The sequence below is a fragment of the Myodes glareolus genome, chromosome 21, assembly GCF_982192425.1.
Source record: "Myodes glareolus chromosome 21, mMyoGla1.1, whole genome shotgun sequence".
Taxonomy (NCBI): Eukaryota; Metazoa; Chordata; class Mammalia; order Rodentia; family Cricetidae; genus Myodes; species Myodes glareolus.
Window position 1 is genome coordinate 24,419,599 of NC_142046.1, and position 22,483 is coordinate 24,442,081.

Here is a 22,483-nt window from a genome sequence, read left to right on the forward strand (position 1 = left end):
CGAAACAGGAGTTTATATTAAGCTAGTGCTCTGAAACACTTTACAGAAGGAATTCTCGGGACAGAATTTAAATGCAACTTTCTTCTGCAAAAAAAAAAAAAAGACTGCCTATATTTCCTTCTACCTTTCCTGCTTGCTTTCTAATGATTACTCAGAAGTTAACCTGTGCCAGCAGTAGGAGCTATACTTGGTGTTTTATAATATATTTTTCATAGTTTATTCACTTAAAGGCTAATTTATAATCTGAAGAATATCAATATAGTATAATACAAACAATAGTTGATAATGAAATAAGCAACTAATATTGGGGTTTCATTAATGACTAAAAATTGAAACTTGGTACTCAACAATTCAGCCAAATTTTTTTATTTTGTCAACAAAAAACTTCTCTAGAATGCAGCCCTATATAAACATTAATTTTATTTGACTCTTAACAAGCATTGTTTAAATTATTTTAGGTAATGTTTTGAAAATCCATGTAAATTTATAAAAGATCAGAATCAGAAGGAAAATTTGCAAAATGACCTAAATTTCTTTCAGCAGTTCCAGGAAGGGCCATTCTTGATGAGAATATGAGATTAGCCTAATTCTAACGTACGTTTTCTGAGTTTCTCAAAAGCATTTAAAATTTGTTTTTATATTATTTTATTAGGATTATTATTTGAGATTAATTTACAAAGATATATCTCATTAGTAGAATTTCCACTGAAGGCATGCAGAAATTATATTGGGAAAGATGAACTGATATATGTAAAACTATATAAATTTTGTTTACAAATTACTTAATTTTAGTTATGAGATTACATGAAAATCATGTAAACACAGCTATGTAGCCTGTAGAACAATTAAAATATTCTGTGATTGGATGTACTACAGTGGACATGTAACATGTGCCAGGTATACTAGTGATATTTCTTAATTTCTTATTGGTGTGATAAGGCATATTATAAAAGCAACTTCAGTAATGAAAGGAAGGTTTGCTTGACAAACTGTTTGAGGGTATAATCCATGATAGGGATGATAATGTAGGTGAGACATGAGACATCTGATCACAATGTATGTGTAGGTAGGAAGTAGAAAGCAGTAGATGATGGTGTTTGGTTTGCCTTCTTCTCCATTGTATGCAGTACAGAATCTCAGACTTGGAATGACATACTTCATATGAGTGTTTGAACTTCGATTAAGTCATTCTAGAAAATCCCACAAAGACAAGCCCAAAGGTTTGTATCCTAAATAATTACAGATCTTTTCAAATTTAAATAAATATTAAAATCACAAATCCTCTCTTAAACACATCGTTATTAAATTTTAAACTCTTGACTCCATAAGTGCATGGCCATCCTATCATACAAAATATATTCAATCTAATGTCGAAAGTCCCAAATCTTTGAGAGTGAAATTTTTTTTAAAAAAATCCAACATTAAAAATTCTCTTCTGCAAATCAAGTAATCTTTTAACTGTGACCCTTATAAAACCAAAAGCATGTTAGAAAGATTTGATACACAACAGCATACAGTAACTTTCTATCCTAAAAGGGAATATTGGTAACACAGCAAGAAAAAGTCAGATAATGGGATAGTCAAATCTGAGAGGGGAAAAAGCCAGTTGCAGCTGCATGTGTTGAAGATGGCCCTGGTGATGGAATCAGACCTTTGGGTGTAGGTACATCTGTTTGTGCTGAATCTGACACACATTCTCCTTCTGTCATTCCCTAATTGTGTCATTCTGTCACTCATCCTGTTGTTCTCCCAATCTCTGTGTCTCTCAATATCTCTGTATCTCAGTCTCTGCCTATCTGGGTCTCTCTCCCTATTCTCTCTTTCTGCCTCTTTTTTCCATCAGTTGTACTTCACAGAACCAGGTTATCTCATATATCCTAAACTCCTAACATTTTCAGTATCCTGGGCTCTTTTCTGTATTTAGGTTACAGCTTCTCAGTTCCACACTATGGTGTTTTTTCAGGCTCCCACAGCCTACAACACACTGCATCACCTCACCAGGAAGCCATGCTTAAGCCTCCATGCTCTCCTCTCATTTGCATCTTCTTTCTTCCAATACGAGACCCTTTTTGATGTTGTGCCAAGTGTTCCTTCAAGATCCTGACGATCCGTTCCGTTAGTTCCATCAGTACTGGTTTTGCTGCCTGGGAAACATCCCTCTAGGTATTTGGTGAACAACAGTTCTTAGAGCAGAAACCCCAGTTTATGGGTTTTTGTTTGTTTATTTGTTTATTTTTATGTTTCATTTAAATTTCACTTTGGAGCATTCTCTTCCTCTTTCCTCCCTTACCCTCTTCTCCTCTACCCTCCACTTCTTCCTGCCATCACCCCTCTCTCTGATTCAAATATCTAAAGCATTTTAATTTCTTTTGCCATTAAAATACAAATTTCCCTTTGTCTTAGTAACTTTAGAATTTGGTATTTTTATGATTCTAATATAATTACAACATTTTCCCATTTCCCTTTCCTTCCTCCAAGCCCTCCCATGTTACTTTCACCTTGGGACTTTTTAAGTTCATGAACTCTTTTTAATTGTTGTTACACAAACAATATATCTATATCTATATCTATATCTATATCTATATCTATATCTATATCTATATCTATATCTATATCTATAATTGCTATCTCTATCACTATCTCTATATCTATCTATCTATCTATCTATCCTATACAGTTCATCTAGTACAATGTATATATTGCACATAAACTTTGTATATGTTATCAGGGTTGGTTATTTAGTATTGGATAATCAATTTGAGTTCCTTTGTCATTGGTAGTTTACCACTTCCACAGCTACTCTCAGAACTCCTTAGTTGCCGATAGTTCCACCTGCTTGGCTACCTAAACATGTCCTGAACAAGAACAACATTAAGGATAAAGCACCTGAGACTTCAGCCCTAGACAAAAACTACAAGAGTCCTAATCATTTTTAACAATTGCAAATGTGTGTTCTGCCCTATCAGGTCTGCAACTTTTCAGTATCTTGCATTTCTTTTCTTACCCAAACATCAAAACTTTTGTCGTTCTTGTCCCTTTAGTTGTGAATGAGAATACAGTCAGCAGCCATGGCATGGTTGGAATGCCCTCAAGGTTTAGAAATTTCTTTCACTTTACACCACTTTTGAATTAAGTCCCAATTAGTTCAGGACAAGGAAGAGTAAGTCCATATACTTTTTTTTTTTGTCAGAACATAAATCAAATGGCCTATATTCCATTTCCCAATAAAAATTTGTTCTTTGACAGCTTAGGAGTTGGGCCTTCACCGTTCCAACTTCTTTGTGTTTTTTTGGTTTTCCAGACTCCAAAGATAACAACCATTAGTTTCTGCTTACATAATTCTAGGGCTTCTCAAGACAATTGCAAACCCTTCCACATTGGTTGCTTAAATAAGTTCCAGAAACCTACAAACAATTAATCACAGCAACTCCCCTGACTTCATGGTGCCTGTTTTCTATATTAATTGTTTGCTTTGCCAAAGGATCTTATATTCAACTTTAAGGAAGAAAGGGAAGTATATTTTGGTTTCACCACCCATCAAGGCAAGCAAGGCATTCTATTGGAGTGGGCATCAGCTCATCATCACATTGCACCTACTTTCTAGAAATAAAAGAATGCATGTTGGTGCTGAGCTAGCTTTCTCCTCATTTATACAGTTCAGGACACTAGGCCACAAAATACGCTATTCATGATTAGGTGCCCCTTTCCACTTAAATTAGCCCAAAGAGGAAAATTCTCTCCAGACATTCTCCAAGCCTTGTGTCATCGCTGACTCTAAGTACTGTCAAGTTTAACAATAAATATTAAACATGACAATGAGGAAACTAAAAATTTGCCTTTACCAAACCCTCTCTCATTCCTGAAATCATAGTCACTAGAATGGAATCCAGATTATATCACTATTTATTAAATATAGCTTGGTGATTTCATTAAGCAAACACTGAGGAGAAAATAATACACAAGCACCTATAAGCACACACATACACACATTTCACACTACAGTACTTCAGACTATCATCAATTCTCACTATATTCAGGGTTTTATCATTAATTAGAAGAATTAAATGGCAGTGGAAGAAAGACTTTTCCCACATTTTACCATTGTGAACATGAATAGAATAATTGCCATATTTTAAACTTCTTAAGGTTTTTTTTTAATGTAAACTAGGAGGTACTGTTACAAATATGATCATTCCAGAAAGGTAGGGTCAGGGATCCTCTATGTGCACTATACGCTGGATTACATTTTGCATATGTGTACTTCTAAGAAGAGATAAAAAGAAGTCAATGACTGTACAGTTATGTCTCTGGAAGGAAGAACTAGAGACCTGTCATGTTAGCAACAGTAAGAGAGACATATAAGTATCCTTTAGAGACAAAGGAGTCTATGGATGATAGAAGAGCTATATGAATAAAGGAAAGGAGTAGAATATGAGAGTTATCCATGCATGAAATTTATTTATATGTTTCTGTAAGATTCTCATAAGGGAAATTACAAAACTTTGCAGAAGGAAACTGAGCAATTCCTAGGAAATATAGATGCACAGTCTTCAGTGATTTGAACCCTCAGTTGTTATACTGACCATTTCCTTTGACTTTATACACAGTTGGTTCACTAACCATGACAATTCTATTATTACCTTCAAAAAGATAGATATAATTACAATGATATAAGAAAGTATCAATGATAGAGAATAATTAAATCATCTTGAGAAAGCAGGAGAACATTTACAGTATGTTTTAAAGAAATATTATAAAACTATGGTAATTGTAGGGATGTAACATTGAATGAATGGCTCCAGAAGTGTAATACCTAATCCCAGTGAATTTCAATAACAGCCTCTATTCAGTTTACTAGCAAGATAAAATTCTAAAAAAAATTACCGAAATTATAACCATACTTCAATTACACCTTAATCTATACCTAAATTATGCTTCAATGATAATAATAGTAATATAACATTTATGGATTATAAGAAACACTTTTATAATCTTTTGGTAGGCAAGAATTTCAGAGAAAGACCTCAACAAAGAGTAACAATAGAAAAAGTTGAAAATTGGTTTGCCAGTTTTATGTCATTTTGACATAAGTGAGAGTTACTATGAATGAAGAAATCCCAAGTGAGAAATTGACCCCACCAAACTGGCCTGTGGGCAAACCCGGGGAGTGATTTTTTGATTGATTTTTTTTATTGTTTTCAATTGAACTAGAATCCCATCACTTTATCCTTCATTTTCTTCCTCTAACCTCTCCCCACTAACCTAACTTGAAACCCTCCAGTGCCATATCTATACTTTTTTACATGTATATTTACAAAATACACATAAGTGTATATGTATACCTACCTATACACATGTAAGACTATATGGGGATATGTCTTAAATGAAATTAAGACACTTGAACTCATCTTGTTTTAAAAAAGAATCATAGACTAACAAAATTCCAGTATGGGCAGCAGAAACATTCTTCCAAATGGTTGGTCAAGGTTGTCCAATTTACTCACAGTATAGATTATTGTTATAGCCCTTTGTTGTATATCAGAGCTGCATGTGGACCACTATTGTTGAAGATGCTGTTTACTTAGGATACAGAACTCACATGATCTCAGATGATCTGTTCAGACAACGTCTTTTCTGAGATCAATTTGTGTGCTTTGAGAAAATACCGTGAAACCTACTAAAGGAGGAAAAGAGCAACACAGTTCTACCCAATCTGTCACACCTATGGAACACAATTACTGGCATGGCAAGATATGCATAAAGGTGCAATATAGGTCACTCACATGTTGGTGACACCCAGTACTGTCCAATTAGACTTAGAGTCATTCAACACCAGGGGAATCATGCCTGGTACTGGATAACCAGGCAGATTTTCTGGATTATTGACGTCAAGGATCTTAGAAGAGAATCTACTGACAACACTTTTTTGGACTCTCATAAATCCTTACTATATTCTAAGTCTTAGCCTTATAAGCAAAGATAAGTGTAGCTACCACCCCTCATAAAAGAAATTTGTCTTTTGAGCAAATGGAGATCATCAAAGAAAACTACAATTGATTAATGATTGATGTGTGTGGGCCTACATCACTGAAAGAAGTGTTACACCTGGGTGGATAGATTTTTTTCCTCATTTCTTCTTCTTCTTCTTCTTCTTCTTCTTCTTCTTCTTATTATTATTATTATTATTATTATTATTATTAAATTTTTTCACCTCCTTCCCTCCTCTCATTTCCCTCCGCCTTCTTTCATTCACCCTCCCCTTCCCTCTCCAGTCCAAAGAGCAGTCAGGGTTCCCTGCCCTGTGGGAATTCCAAGGTCTTCCCCCTCCTGGGACTGATGGAGCATGTGATCAAACCTGACTCTCTGAACGTGGCTGACAAGAAGGGCTGAATGAGAAGCCAAGGACAGTGGCACTGGCTTTTGATTCTACTGCATGTACTGGCTTTGTGAGAACCTAGTCTGTTTGGATGCTCACCTTCCTAGAACTGGATGGGTGGATAGATTTGATGCTATGAGAAGGCAGGCTGAGAAAGCCATGTAAAACAAGCCCCTAGTTAATGTACCTCCTTGACTTCAACTTCAAAAAGTTTGATATTCTTGGATGACGGCCAAGCTATAAAATGAAATAAGCACTTTAATCTCAAGAAATCCTAGTTATGTCATTAATTGTTACCAGGAGTAGAATATTGTTGTGACAGACCTGACCATGTGTTTGGGAGAGGATTTCAGTAGTATCTGAACTTTGGGCTGGAAGACCATTGAGTGCTCATAGCTCAGTGGCCTGTTCTGTGGAAGTTTGGAAGATAAGAAAACTGAATTAGTAGAGATGGTGGTTTCGCATGTGAATTTTAGAGCATGATTAAGGGATCCTGAAAGATGCTATCTGGGATTTTTGTTTAATATGGAAAATTAAGAAAGACAAATGTGAAATATGTCCTTTGGAGGGACATGCTGGCTCACTGGAATGGAGAGGTAAATAAGGCAAATTTGAACAGATGGTCTACATAAAATACTGTGCTACCACCTTTAAGATATAGATTTTCTAGAACACTTAAGATTCCTATTAGTGAATGTTCACCTCTGAAATTTAACTTGATGTTAACTTCTCATCAATTGGCAAATATTATTCAATGAGCACTTTTGTACACATTTTCCCCCAAGAATGTAGAAGGATGCATAACTGTTATAGAAGATGAGAGGAACAATTCTAGTTAGATCTGGTCTATCTGGGATCCAAGTACTTCTGGTTTGTTTTTGAAATTGTATTTTTTTCTCTTCATTAACCCAAGAAGAATCAAGTGACGCTTACAAGTAAAACAAATTACAAATAGCTTAATTCCTTTATAAAGAGGAGAATTTGGAACAAGCCAGCTCTGGAGAAGCTCTAATAATGACATTCTCTAAATTGTATGTCATTTTGATGTAATTGTCTGTGGAAACTTTTCAAATTTGCATTATCCACTTTTAGAAAGTGTCAAATTGAATTCTGCAATGCTCCCATTCTTGACAAGAATCTGTCTTCATCTTTATTTTTAAAAATTTGTATTGCAACATTATGCTTGCGAACTGGGGGTGGGCAAAAGGAAATTACTTATATTTTCATCTTTTGCCTCTGTGTTGTGTCTACAAAATCCTGGCTACTCCACTTGTCTTTCTTTGCTCAAAAAAAAATCTGTAGACTTGAGAATTTTAAGACAAATTTTATGAAGAGAATTGTATTTCTGGACCAGTTTGAAGAGGGATCAAATTTCCATAGCACAGAAGCAGGTTTGCTTTAATTTTTTTCCTCAAAGAACATCAGTTACAGACTCAGGTAAGAATGTTCTAGCAATTCCATCTTTGTCTATTCTACACACTAATAGATAAAAGTTACCTAAAGCTTTCCATGTACTTATTTTATTTTCTTTTAAAACAAAAAAATATTTTTGAGGTAATTAAAAAGTGAGCCTATATTTTTAAATGGTCAGTTTGTTGCAGCTCCCCAGTGTGTATGACTCTGACAGTCAGAAGCACACACTGAATACACATTTTTGAAGAACAGGTTCTAATTTTAATCACAGTGGAGCTGGCACAGCAAAATCGAACAGAAGCAACCTGAAATGTGAAAGACTTGACAGACATTTTCCTAATGTATAGCCTACAGACTGGCATATATATATATATATATATATATATATATATATATACAGTATATATACAGAACCTGCCCTAATGTTTTGTGAATGACTTTTCTCCTCTACCTTAACACAAATACTGAAAATACATACCACATTGAACCTAAAAACTGGCTTAAATGTGAACTCATGATTACTGAGCAACAGTAATAACATAGTAATTTAATAAGCACCTGAAAAAAATGGTAGATATATATATTTAGTATATTTATCAGTTTGTGTCAAGTTAAAGAGGGTGGAAAATGATATTTATCCAGAAATTGTGAAAATACAGGTCTGATTCAGTCTTTCCTATCTGTTGGCATACTACAGTTCTGCTACTCCTCACAGTGTATCTTATATGTTAAAGTTTGGATGTTAAGTGTCCCCACAAGGTTCATGTGTTAAAGGCTTGCCTTCTTTCTGGTAAAACTAATTGTCCCTGGGAAAAAACTAACAGTGAGGGCTTATATACATAAGAATTAATTCCCTGAGGTAGTCATTATTTGATGAGATTGTTGGAAAGGAATAGAAAATTTAGGATGTAGAGCAAACTTGGATGAATTCTCTCTCTCTCTCTCTCTCTCTCTCTCTCTCTCTCTCTCTTTCTCCCCTCTCCCTCCCTCTTCCTCCTCTCTTTCCCCTATCCCTCCCATCCTTCCCATCTTGTTTTGCTCCTACACAAGTTCTTTACCATGACTTTCAGACTCGCCAAGGGCCAAAACAATAAAGCTGTGAGGAAACCTCGGCAACAAAGAGCCAAAAAAAAAAAAACACTTGACTGACAAACTATTTATTTTACAAGTGAAAACAAATTGTCAGTGCCTTTTTAGAGGATTCAGCAGACCATGAATATTTAAGTCAATCATATAACCCAGAGTAGAAGCAAGCACATTTACCTCATGAAAAGATAGATTAGAGAAATATTTTTAACAAAAATATAAAGGCACACTACATAGAAGCAACTAGTTTGCATGACTATGTTTTGACCAAAAGTTTAAAGTCATTTGAACATTAACTATCAAATATACAGTAGAATATGGGCAAAGCATTTGTTTAAGAATGTTATAATCAGGCTGGAGAGATGGTTCAGTCTTTAAGGGCACTCACTACTCTTCCAGAGGGCAAGTAAGTTTGGTTTCCAGTCATCATATCTCCTTGACCAAAAAGTTTTTATCTCCAGTTCTCAGAGATTTAGTCCCTGTGCCTCTGAGGGAACCTATTTTCACAGCACGTACCACTCCCCTCATGCATGCATTAACATAATTAAAAAATAATAAAATTAATCTTTAAAAAAGAGAGTTTTAGATTCAGTTGGAGAGATGGTTAGCAGGTAGGAACCCTTGTAATGCAAACGTCAGAACCTAAATACAAATTCACAAATACAGAATTTAGTTAAAAGGAACAGATCAGTTATAGTTGTGCCTGTGACTGTGCCCCAGACAGATATGGGGCAGATACCAGAGGATCTGCATCTTCATTGTCATTAGCCTAGTTCAGTTGACAGAATATTTTGTCCCACCGGGTCCTATCTTTACAAGATACAAGACCGTTGTTCCACAGCATAAATACAAGTTCAGTGAAACACATTTTATCATGGGAATAAGGCAGAAAGTAAAAGAGATGTCTGAGAGCTCCTCTGTCCTCTCTCTCTCTCTCTCTGTGTGTGTGTGTGTGTGTGTGTGTGTGTGTGTTCATGATTGCATATGCCCCCCTCAACAAATGACACCATACACATCTCTTCTTCATATATACACACCACACAGCCCCCAACCACACACTGCATAGTCAAACACACACAGCTATATACCACACAACACCCCCACACATATATTCCTATACATATTCAAGGTGACCTAAGTTTCTAAACCACTAATGTCTTGCAGAAGCCATAATTCATGTGATGTACAGTGCTAAATAGTGTGTTGTTTCCTGCCTGAGGCCAAGCAGGTGAAAGAAAAGCATGGCCTAGCAAATTCTTTCTGGCGACAGTCCTACTTGGTGATCTACTTAAGGTCTCCATTTGAAAACACCTTTTATTTTTATGTACCAGTTTCTTCAGCACAGCAGACTACTCAAGTTCAGAATGATATTTTAAGGACCCAAATAAAAGCAACACTGAGTCAATAAAAGAGGTGTCAGTTGTGTTAGATGACAATGGTGAGGCCTTTACTGAGGTCTTAGACTGTGACCTAGATGTCAGCCATGCTTAGGAAGCTTTACACGCCTCATGCTCTTCTGCATTTGTTGACATTGTCTTTTGCTGTTATTTTATCCTTTAAAATAAGCTTAATGTCTCTTTTAAAACATTTTCAGTCCAATATAAAGATTCTTTTGTATATGTGGTACGAGGACCATAAGAATATCACATGTAAAATGAGAATTAAGGTATTTTATACCACAAGCACTTAACAACTGGTCTCTCTATATATTTGATGTATGTGATGCTCATGATCTATCTACAGGCAAATGCACAGAAAAGGTCCTAGAACTGTCCTAGCTCAGCACAGAAATCCCTTCCAAGAACATTAATTCTTCTCCTTCCCAGGAAGCATCCCAGTTACACAAAATATAAAAGTGTCCCTTTTTCTTTCTTTTTAGGTCATTTGAAGCAGTCTGTATTACTTTGCTGCTGCTCAAAAATTTTTGATACAATGGACCATATGACCAGTAAACTGTTCGATAATATATGTCTTGTTGATTTTCTCAACTTCCTACGTTTATTTCCCTTCAACTCTATTCATATTTTCTAGAATCATCTCTCCAATGAACCACTTGTCCTCACATTCCTGCAAGTTCAGGTATAACTCTACGGACTAAACTTAAGAGCCTTTATTTAGCAAAGTTACTTTAATATGTACTCTAAATAGCACAAGATTATAAACTCTGAGATCTATGACAATTGATTCTTGCCTTCGCTGGCATTTTATGCTAATGTCCATGTAGGGGATTAACAGGATTTTTTTTTAAAGTTCAATAAACAGTAAAAATTTCTGTTGAGAGAAATAAAGGGCATATTGCACAGTTGATATTGCTGTAGATGAGTTTATAAACAAAAATATTTGAAAACACAAAATTTTGGAGGTAAGCTGGACATTTGATAGAACAGAACATTGAGTTATATTATTTTCTGGGGGACAGGGCATTGGAGCCTGAAGCAATAGTCTTGAGGTATAATCAGAGGTTGGTGTTCATGGGATTGCCAGGGAAAGCGCAGTGGTTAGTACAGTTAGGAGAGAAACTCAGAATGGACAGAAAAGTCAGAAGCGGCACCAGTGGAGGGCACTGAGAGCAGGTGTTAAACTGTTTCAACATAGATTTTTTTTTAATTTTTACTTCTCTTCCTTGAAAAGAGTAATTACATAAGAACTTGTTTCTTTATGCATAAGTGATTTCTGTATATGGATTTAGTTTACGTCAAAATATTGAGAGATTAGAAAGCCTATTAAATTTTGGAACTGTCAGGGTGAGTTATTTGGCCTGTGTATTCAATAAATTCTTGACTTTGTTCTGAAGTTTAAAGCTATCGGTATGGGCATATACTGATAAAGTATGAAGTAGGTGACAATAAGACAAATTTACCTTGGAAAAATATTGAGAATGTATAAAAATAAAATGCATATAAGATTGCATTTGACATAAAACTAATGAAGTTAGTTTTATTTTTGATTTTACTTATCAACTAGAAGTTGCCAAGAAGTGCCAAGAAGTTCTAACCTGTCACTCAAAATGATATTTTATTACAGCATTGCTATATTTGATTTCAACATGGTTAATATAGTATGATTTGGTTATATGAGAAGATATATAATGCATAATATTCATTGGGATGTATTGTAAAATTCTATTACTATTTTAAGTTTTATGTTTGGGCTTTAAAATGCTAATGTTTACTATATATTTTCTGTGAGCTAGACCTAAGGCAAGACTAGATTTATATAACCCTTTCAGCAATTCAATAAGTAAAGCATAGTGAACAGTCGTAAACAGTGCAACTCAAGTAGCACTAAATTATTGCTCCCAATGCCCCAAACTCTTAAACTGTGAAGCTTACACCATAGTACGTAACTCTAGCACCTGTACAACTGAGCACAGACCTTACCAGTTCCTCTCTTCTTCTGTACTTTTAAAAATGATCTCAATCTTATAAACTCTTCAGTCGATAAAATTATGTACATCTTAACTTTTTGCCAAAGATAGTTTCTAAAATAAGTGGTTGACTTTGCTATTAAACTTCAAATCTGCAACATCTACACTGGGGAATAATATTCTTTTACCGAGAACCATTTGTTCTGGAAGACAACAAGGGACAATATTGCCAACCGTCAACCCTATGACCTGTTATTCCTGAACTGTTTTTGCCATAATTTGGCATACTTATCACCTGTATTAAATCTTTGAAAAATAGCTCTCTCTCTCTTCTTTTTCATACACACTTAATTTGTCTGATTTTATCAATCAGCACAGAACATGTCCCTCACTTGACTTACAGTTCAACCAGGTGTTACCTATCAATAAAAGATCACATTATCTTTTATCTTATTTCCTCATTGACTGCCTAGTCAGCAAGGTATTGATTTTTTTTTAAGATTCTGCTTACAGTACATGAATGTTCACTTGGCTGCATTCCCAGATGTCTTTAAAAACCTTAATAGTGATCTTCCTTGTTAGATGTCTTCATTCACCTTTTAATAAGTCTGCTTGCCACCTATAATAATGCTGCCCCTTATGTAGAACCATATTTATCAGAGAAATAGCAGACATGAAAGAAATGCAAAATTATGCTTGAGGTGAATTTAATATGAGAATTCAAATAAAGGTACCAATAAAATTCACATCTTAATAAAACCATTAGACACAAGCGGAAAGTAAAATATCTCAATGGATAATATAAATCATGATTAAATATGCATCAATTAAACCCATTCAAATCTCCCTTTAGTCCAGATAAATCACCACTACAAACAACAAAGAAAGAAAGAAGCTTCTTGCATTACTTTTTATGTGGCAGGTTACTAGCATAATATAATCACACTTCATGATATTGATAGATATTAATGTTCACGGGAGAGCCCAGTGGAAACATGATCATAGGACTGGTTGAATCTTTTACATGAAAAACATGACCTAAGGGTGGAAGAGGAAAGAAAAAGGTATTGAATAATATTCAAAGCTACTTCCATAAATCAAGTGGGCTAAAGTACATACATGAACATCCCTACCTACAAAATCCCAAACCTGAAATCTAAATTCTCCTTCAACAGTTAAAACACTTTTAGAATCTATATGACACCAGAAATAGAAAAGTCTACATCTGAACTGAACTTACTCAAGTGGTTATTGTCAAAGTAATGACAATTTAAAAATATTTTACAAAATTTGCTTCTTTATTCTGTTAACCCTATGCTTTGGTCCACATAGACCTATGTGTTCCTAGCATGCACAGCCCAAAATTCAGGGAATGACCATTCTCTGGTGCTCAGTGTGAAGAATAAGAAGGTCTCTCATGAAAGAGACTAGATGTTTATGTTGTCTCAGAGCTGATCAGCTAACCCATGGCCCAGGCTGAAGCAGTTTAATTGAGTTAGGCTCTGGGCTGGGTTAGGAACTGAAGTGTAACAAAGCAATTGTCTGCAATGGATCTACAGACCCCTTGTGACAAGATCCAAGTGTTGGCCTTCCATAAAACTCGCCAGCCAAGGCCAAGTAGACAGTATATATCCATATATCACTGAGCAGAAAAGCATAAATACATGCCCGAACTGCAAGAACATCTCTGAACTGGGGCACCCTGGCAGGCCTCAGGGAAATTCTCAAATTCTCAAATTCAGTGGTTGTGATGATTCAATGATGCATGTCATTTCTCCTTCTTCCTATTTTCCTGAATGGGGCAGACCTGAGCTGCCCCAGCAGTCAGGTAGCTTAAGTTGAATACTTCATCCTGCTCATCACCATGATTCCAGATGGCCAAATGTCTTCTTTTTATATTTTGATTTAATTTAAGCCGCATTTGGGGAAATATTTTATATTGGGGAAATATTTGTTAGTTTTTCGGGATCATTATATTGTTAAATGCAGAATAGAAGGTAAACTCGGAAAACAAACAAGATAAGGTCTGACTGAAGAAGACCAGGTCCACATGAAGAAAGCAATGTAGCAGAAATATGTTCAGGTGACTCAATGAGACAACGAGAGGGAAGAATGGAATTGGAGAGAGGGATATTGATTGCTCTGTCCGTGAGTCATAATTGTATACGCTGGCATCAGGTTACTGTCCCCTATGTAGAAAACCAGAGACACCACAGTTAGTCACAGATGGGCAAATGAATATCTATAGAAAAAGCAATATGAAGGGTTGCTTTGCTGTAGCAAATCCTGGCCATGTCGAATTGTTTCAGTGCTGAGTGGTATGCTGTCACAATTCCCTAAATCAGTGTCTGCTGAGGAGGTCACTACTCATCTATGTAAGAAGCCAGTCTGGACCCGCTTATTACTGCATTCATTCTGCTTGCCTATCATCAAATAAAATTGAAAAGATAGTACTAAATTTGGAGGAAGACCCAATCAGAGCACCCTCACAAATAGATTGCTGCTGGTGCTGTTTTCCTTTCAAATGCTAATTAGTAGACAATGCCACTGAATAGGAAAGAAGCACATGTTGATCCAGCACAGATCTCAACAAGATTTTTTATTTCATGTTTTGATGGAAATAGGCTTGGCATAAGAAAGATATTGATTTCACACCCCAAGACAGACACATCTAAATCAAAGATGTTTTTGTAAGCTAATTAGAAGAAGAGAACTTTGAAGTACCTCTAGTTGAGAATTAACTGAAATGTGGCTCAGTTGTCTGAAAGACACCCACTGGGCAGCCTGGGTCCTCGTGGTCTTCAAGCATCCACAGGCCTACCCACACCACGAGGTAGCTGGGTGTCATTGTGATGAGCAAGTATATGGTAGACAACTGGGAGAGAAAGACTCGGAATTGTTCATGTGCTGTAGTAAGAGGCAATTCTTAAGAAGACAGGACAGTGAGGTATCGACCAAAGATGGCAGCCTGATGGCCCCATGAGACCAGGATGGTGCCTGGGCCTGGACTGACCCCTCAGGTCAACTATCCTACAACAGCTGGGGTCCATGATACATGTTGCTGATAAGGCCACAGGAATACCCAGAGTCTGAGCTGCCACCGAGGCTAGCTTGCTTTTAGAGGCCCATACTGCCTTTGAGGCCATGTTGATCTAAGTGGCCTGTGTTGCCACGGGGAACATAATGATATCCAGGTCCCAGTTGCTGCCCAGGGTCAAGGACCTGAAGCAGTCAAAGTTGGTGTTGATATCTGCTGCTTCAGTAACCAATGAAGGCCATGTAGATGACCAGTGTCTCAGCCACCGCCTGTGGCCATGTTATGTCCTAGAGTCATGAAGCCATGGGGGACCATAAAAATCTAAGTGGCCTAAACTCCCACCTGGTGTCATGGTGACATCTGAACCTAAGCTTCTACTGAAGACCATGCTGGAGTCCATGGTCCTACCACAGTCAGGTTCTGTGTTCAAGCCCATGACCCATGGTACCACTAAAGGTCGTATGGAATCCCTGGGTATGCACTGCAACCTGTGGTCATGTTGGTGTTATTCCAGTCTAGGTGGTCTGCACTACCACAAGGTCATCCTTCATATGGGCCTGGGTTGCTGCTGTGGACCATATCTGGATCGGTGGCCAAGCAGCAGTCAGGATCAGAGTTGATGTCCATGGCTTCTGTTGCCACCAGCGTCGAGTGGATCCTCAGAGTCTTGATAGCTACCTGAGACCGTGTTGGTGTCTGAATGTTGTACTGTCTGCATCCATGTTTCTTTTGCAGCTAGGGGTTTGTGATGATGTCTATGGCCCTTGTTACCAGAAGTTAGTAAGAACCATGTGTTTTGAAATCCAAAGGACATTCTGAGCAAGGCCTGTCTCTCACTGGAAACTTCAGCAGGCAAGATTACCCCGCCCCTCCGCCACCCAACATGGAAGACATAGCCCCTGCACTAGGGAGAAATAACCACAGTGGCCCAGACCAACCAGCTCAGCTACTACCCAGATTCACATCCTGGGCCTTGGGTTGATTCACCCTAATGTCTATTCTGTCTATAACCTACTGAAGGCTGTGAAGGTACTGGTTCTGGAGAATGGTAGCCACAGGGTCTCCATAACTCATAGCAACAACAGGTTATATAAGAGGAGTTTCAGTGAGGGTTCAGTGATGATGGTGTACCAGAGACCTTGTACTAGACAAATAAATCATCACAATGAATATTTGGCAGGTGGAGCTAATTGGACAACAGGGTATACTGCATGACACCACGCAGCCACTGTTGCCACCAGGATAAATGAAGAGGTGTTGGAAAGATGGAGGACCTAAGTGAGTTTTTTGCTTGTTTACTTATTTTGCTTTTCATTAATTTTGGGAAGAGAATGCTCCAAGGGTGAGGGATGGATATGGAGGGACTGGGGATCAAGGTGCATGATATGAAATTCCAAGGAATCAATAAAGTGCTGTAGAAATTCCTACTGCCAATAGCCTTTAAGTTACCTACCCACTTTGGCGTGACCTCTTACACTATATATACCAAAGAAAAGCGTGTTTCCAAACTCTTTCATGGTTGTTGGATTCGGTTGCTGTTCCCCTATTCAAGCAGAGGATTGTGATCTGTGAGTCTACCCCTAAATAAATAACCCTCTATTATACTCAATTCTGAACTAGTGTGGAATTTCTTTAAATCATCCTTCCTCAATAAAGAACTATGTCTAAGAAGAAAAAGAATAAACTGAAACCTGCACTTCATATGCATTCTCTGCATTATATAATCCATTTCCAATAATGTTATTAAAATTAATTTGGATATTAAAATCAGAACCTAGACAAGAATGAGGACCCTATGAGAGACAACATGATCTAATCTACATGGAAAGGAAAAAAAATACAAGATCTCCTTAGTAAATTGCAAGCATGGCAGTCATGGGAGAGGGTTGACAGGGAGGGGAATAGAGAAAAATGTATAGCTCAATAAAATCAATTAAAAAAAGAAAAAGAAAAATTACTTTCTTTGTATTACTACTGGAATTACATTCAGAATCTTCCTATTTCCATAAGATTAAGTAATTTTTAGAGAGAAAATAGCTGAATAAATCATCATATTCAAGACTCCAAAATGAGGAAAAATGAACCACCTCAAGAGATCAGAGTCACACCTTAGTTAGACGCAGAGCTAGGATTAGGTACAGGCCTCTGTGGAATAAATTAACACCCAAACTGGGCAGATTCTTTTGAAACATATGCTTAACCATTTATTAATGTTTGTATTTAATTTAACACCTCTCTTACTCTGTTTCTGCATTTGTTACATTTGAATAATAATAGTAACAGCTCTTAACATCGACATCACCTCATGTAAATGTTTTTCTACTGATTAAAGGAAAGCAATTTGCCTATATTAGCTGCTGCATACTCCTTGCGCTCCCTGTTCTCACATTTCCACTCTCCTCTCATCCCTGATAGTAGGTAAGAAGAAAGTCTCATACCTCCCATCAGAGCTACCGAACCCTGGCTCCAAACACAGATGGGAATGACACAGACCTGACAAAGTTCAAGAGTCGGACCACATTAAGGAACATTGCTCAGGGAGCAGAAGCACACAAACTGTCAGTGCCTCTCATTGTTATCTTTTGCACTTGATTATCTTCAAAACTGATGTCTTTGTGCTTTCTGGCCAAAGATTGTGTAAAGAACCTCTTCATAGAACACTAAAATTGGTGACAGAAGGAGAGAAGCCAACATCAAAATGGACAAGTGACCAGAAGGCAGAGAGGTCAGTCAAAGGGAAGAGGAATGGAAAAGTCATATTGACAATTATGAATTTTTGTAACTACTTGAATCTCTGAATTACTGAACAAAACCTCAGTGCCATGGATTGGGAGGTAAATGTCCTAATGAGTAGTTTTTTAAAGAGACACCATAAGTTTCTAAAGCAATGCACTCAAGCCATTCCTTTGCTTCTCTGTGAGGACTAAATGACAAGAACCCATCACTAAGGACATCATATTTTGGGCATACCTTTAGCATCAGACTTCCTAGGTAGAACTGTCTACATATGTCGATCAACTGATCCAAAGCAGCAGCATGAAGAGTTTCAAATGCTTCCAATCAATGAATTATAGTTTTTATTGAGTTATCTTTCCCCTTCTAAGCAGTAAAACCTTGCTCATTTCTCTGTCAGACCTAACATTCCAATAAACACATAAAAACAGTTGAAATGTAATAAATTATCAAACCCTATTGTCCAACAGTGAAAGGGCTAAGAATGGTCTCAGGTAAGACCTTAAGCCTATAGTTGAGGGTTCTGTGTCTGCTGTGACTCACCAGCTAATGTTTTATCAATACATTTTCAAAATGCACTGATATAAAAATGTTTCTTCGTTCTGATATTACACAACTGGAACATTGTATTTGATTAAACTGAAATCATTGTTCCACGGTCAGGATCACTCAAGTGTAGCTCTAGAAAAAACTATCTCTTATGGGGACTTGCATATAGGTAATGAAACTGGCTTGAGAGGTGCTTGCTGCAGGCATCAATGCTAGAGCAGCTAAGCCCTTTGAAATTAAATGGCTAGGTTGACAGATATGGAGCGATGAGATTTGGTGTTGCCTTATTGGGCTTTGGTCTTTCTTTGGTGTAGTGTTTATTTAGTATGTCCTCATTCTTCTATTTTATACTGAAAATATATATTATGTGCTATCATATCCTGGAAGTATATATACCATATTATATTTGTTTCACAGGGCACCACAATCAAAACATTGCCTTGACTCTCAGAGAAGCCATTTGACTTTATATTTATGAAGAGTGTTCAAACTTTTTTCTTTTTCGTTTCAATAATTTTATTGAAAGGTGCATTCCTTAGTTCAAAACATAATGGTAGTAGGTTAGTTCACTTCTGTCCACTCAAAATCAGCCTTTAGGAAGAACTGAAAAGGTAACCATGAAACATGGTTTACAGAGGTTAAAGATAAAATACTCCCATTCATTGGTTTATTTTTCATTGGTCATTATCCATTACATGTCAAAATGGTCACAGTCACGCTGGGTGGACTCAGGCTGCACTGAGGAGCAGCTACAATTTACCCGTGTAGATCTTATATTCAAGGGCGACCTTTTTGGTTTTACGGAGTGCCTCCTTACTTCCCTTAAGACACAGTAGACGTTTTGCAAATTATTCTCTTCCTTTTAAAACAAAATGCCTTAGAAGCAGTGTGGCAGTTTTATAGTAAAACTGAGGGGGAAAAACCTTCAGCAGTGCTTTTTCAAGCCTGAACTAAGTTTGATGCAATAAATAAATTTTCAGAGTGATAATTCACCCAGTGCCGGTAGTGGTGGCGCACGCCGGTAGGATTTGCTGAAGGAGGCAGAGGCAGGAGGATCACGAGTTCGAGGCCAGCCTGGGCTACACATTTTCTGGGGATGTGGCTCAGTTGGTAGAGTGCTTGTCTCGCATGCACGAAGCCCTGGGTTCAATCCCCAGCATCACAGAAAATTGGACATGGTGGTACATGTCTGAAATCCCAGCACTCGGGAGGTGGAGATGGGAAGACCAGAAATTCACGGGCTACCTAGCAAGTGGAGTCAGTCTGGGCCACATGAGAACCTGTCTAAAAAAAAAAAAAAAAAAAAAAAAAAAGAGTGTTCAAACTTTAAAGACTATGGAAACTTTTAAAGTTGAACAAAATGGCATTTTTCAATATGATATGACCAAGCATTTATGGGGATCAAGAGTGAACTATAGAGATTTGAATGAGAAATACCCCTATAGTCTCAAGTATTTGAATATCTGCTCCCTCTTTGGTGACTTTGTTTGGGGGGACTGAAGAATGTTACTGTAGCCTTTGAGAGTTTGTAAACTTGTTCTACTTCCTATTTTTTCTCTGCTTCATATTTATGGTTGGAGACATGATTCCTCAACCTCTGAGTACCTGCTTCCGTGCCTCCCAGTTATCAATAAGTCTTTCTCTGGAACCATAAACCAAATAAACTGTTCCTTCCATAAGTTGCTTTTGGCCCTATTATTTTACCATAGCGCCAAAAAGTAACTTAAATATAATTACATAGCTAATGTTGAGCCCCACCCCCCAACACGCACACTCAACTCCAAAGGATAGTTTCAATCCAGTGGTGGTAGAAACAGTCCTGGATAGACTAAGTGGCTCACAAAATAACATAAACCTTCAGTTAAGGAATGGAAGAGGTAGAGAGGAGTTGTGTGTTGACAGAAATGTGGTGATGTAAGAGAGTATAGGGAAAATAATAGTCAGAATACATTATATACACAAATGAAATTGTCAAAGAACAAAATAAACCAATAAAACAAAAAGAGGCAAATAGATCAGTAAGTCCTCTGCAGACAGAAATGCTTATTTTCTCTTCTTCAGGAATGCTTTTCATTGGAGCTTCTCAAAATAATCATCAAAGAAAATTTAGCTCTAGATCATTTTCAATGGTTTCTTCACGTTATAATTCAAACTGTGTGGTGAATGATGATTTTCTTGTTGCTACAATTCTCTCTATATACGATGGCACTAAGACGGTACTCTGCTTCAACGTTCCCAAATAGGCTTATTAGTGAAATTAGAAATAGAAATACATATGGAAGCATAGAAGATACAATATGTTGTAAAAATTTTATATAAATGCAGATTAATGCATTAACCTAATATAAATATTCCACTTGAAAATAAAATGTTCCTCTTCTATTTCAAAGTTAGCACAAGTCTATGTTTTCAGACCGAAGATTAGACTTGATTTCTTCAAGGGAATGAACAATACTTTAAAAACACAGAGTACATATTTGATGTATGTAATCATGTTTCTAAATGCTAACACACATATACATGCATGTATACTCAAACACATACACATATTCTCTCCCTCTCTCTCTCTCTCTCTCTCTCTCTCTCTCTCTCTCTCTCTCTCTCTCTCTCAAATACACACAAGCACACTTATAAATAAATGCTGGAAGTACTGAGATGAATGAGTTTCAAAAAAAGCCCTTGAGTGATATTGATAAAACAGAATCACAATAGATTTACACTAAACACTAAACACAGACAGGTTTACAGTAAAACACAATTATAAATCACAGAACTTGTAGTAAGAAACTGGATTTAAAAGTAAAAGATTGATGTCACCAAGATTATATTTAGAAACATATCTCCAGTCCCAATATAGTTTGTATTAGTATTAGTTTTCTCTTCTCTGCCCTTGTTTAATAATTTCTGACTTAGAGACTATTCTAAACCAGTTTCCAATAGAAAAATCTGTCACTAAGAAACCTATGCTGCTGCCTTTTAAAATACAAAAATGTAGAGCTTACAAAGATATTGATTGGATATCATATCTGGCCCTGAATTCCACAAAGCTGGGCAGCCAAAGGAACTAATTTTAAGTTGATGCAGCATATCAGTCAGAAGACAGCCATCATTTAAACAATAGCATTCTGTACTGTATTAGGAAACATCTTCAAATGAAAGAGTTAACCCCACATTGCTTGGATTCATTTGCAGGCAGTCATGTCTTGGAAACTATGCTAGCTTTGATGTTATTTACAAAATTATTTGTTTGATGATAAAAGATATCATCTTTACCTCAGCATAAGACCTTGATGTAGTTAAGCTCACACTTTTTAGGCAGATTGTGATGCTGCCATTAGTTAATTGATGAAAATTAATTCTGTATCCAACAGGATTAATTGTCTTTTGCTCTAAAATAAAAACACCAATTTCCCTGAAGTGCTCACAATTGCCTATCTTTTCTTTTCTTTTTTTAAATTTTTTATTTAAAAGTGTTTTTTTTTATTTTACATACTAACCACAGTTCCTCCTCCCATTTCCCCCACCTTCCACCCTCCCAACCACCCATCCACTCCTCAGAAAGTGTAATGCCCTCAATGGTGAGTCAACAAAATCTGGCATATCAATTTGAATCAGTAAAGAATCAGTAATAATGGCGGCATTACTTATGATAGCCAGAACCTGAAAACATCCTAAATGCCCCTCACACAAAAAATGGCTAAAGAAAATGCAGTACGTTTACACAATGGAGTACTTCTCACTGATTAAAAAACATGACATCTTGAAATTTGCAGACAAATGGATAGAATTAGAAAAAAGAATATTTTGAGTGAGGTAACCCACACCCAGAAAGACAAACATGGCATGTACTCACTCATAAGTGGTTATTAAACATAAAGAAACAGAATAACTAGGCAACAGTCCACAACTCCTGAGAAGCTAA

The 22,483-nt window shown here is 36.7% G+C and overlaps 1 protein-coding gene and 1 non-coding gene across 3 annotated transcripts in view; one reads left to right on the top strand and one right to left on the bottom strand.

Moving 5' to 3' along the window:
* Lrp1b (LDL receptor related protein 1B) overlaps nt 1-22,483 on the bottom strand; it is a 1,858,137-nt gene that overhangs the window by 161,817 nt on the left and 1,673,837 nt on the right. The gene's annotated exons all lie outside the window — the stretch shown is intronic.
* Trnaa-cgc (transfer RNA alanine (anticodon CGC)) lies at nt 19,653-19,726 on the top strand. Its single transcript has one exon. It is a non-coding gene; the product is annotated as a tRNA-Ala (tRNA).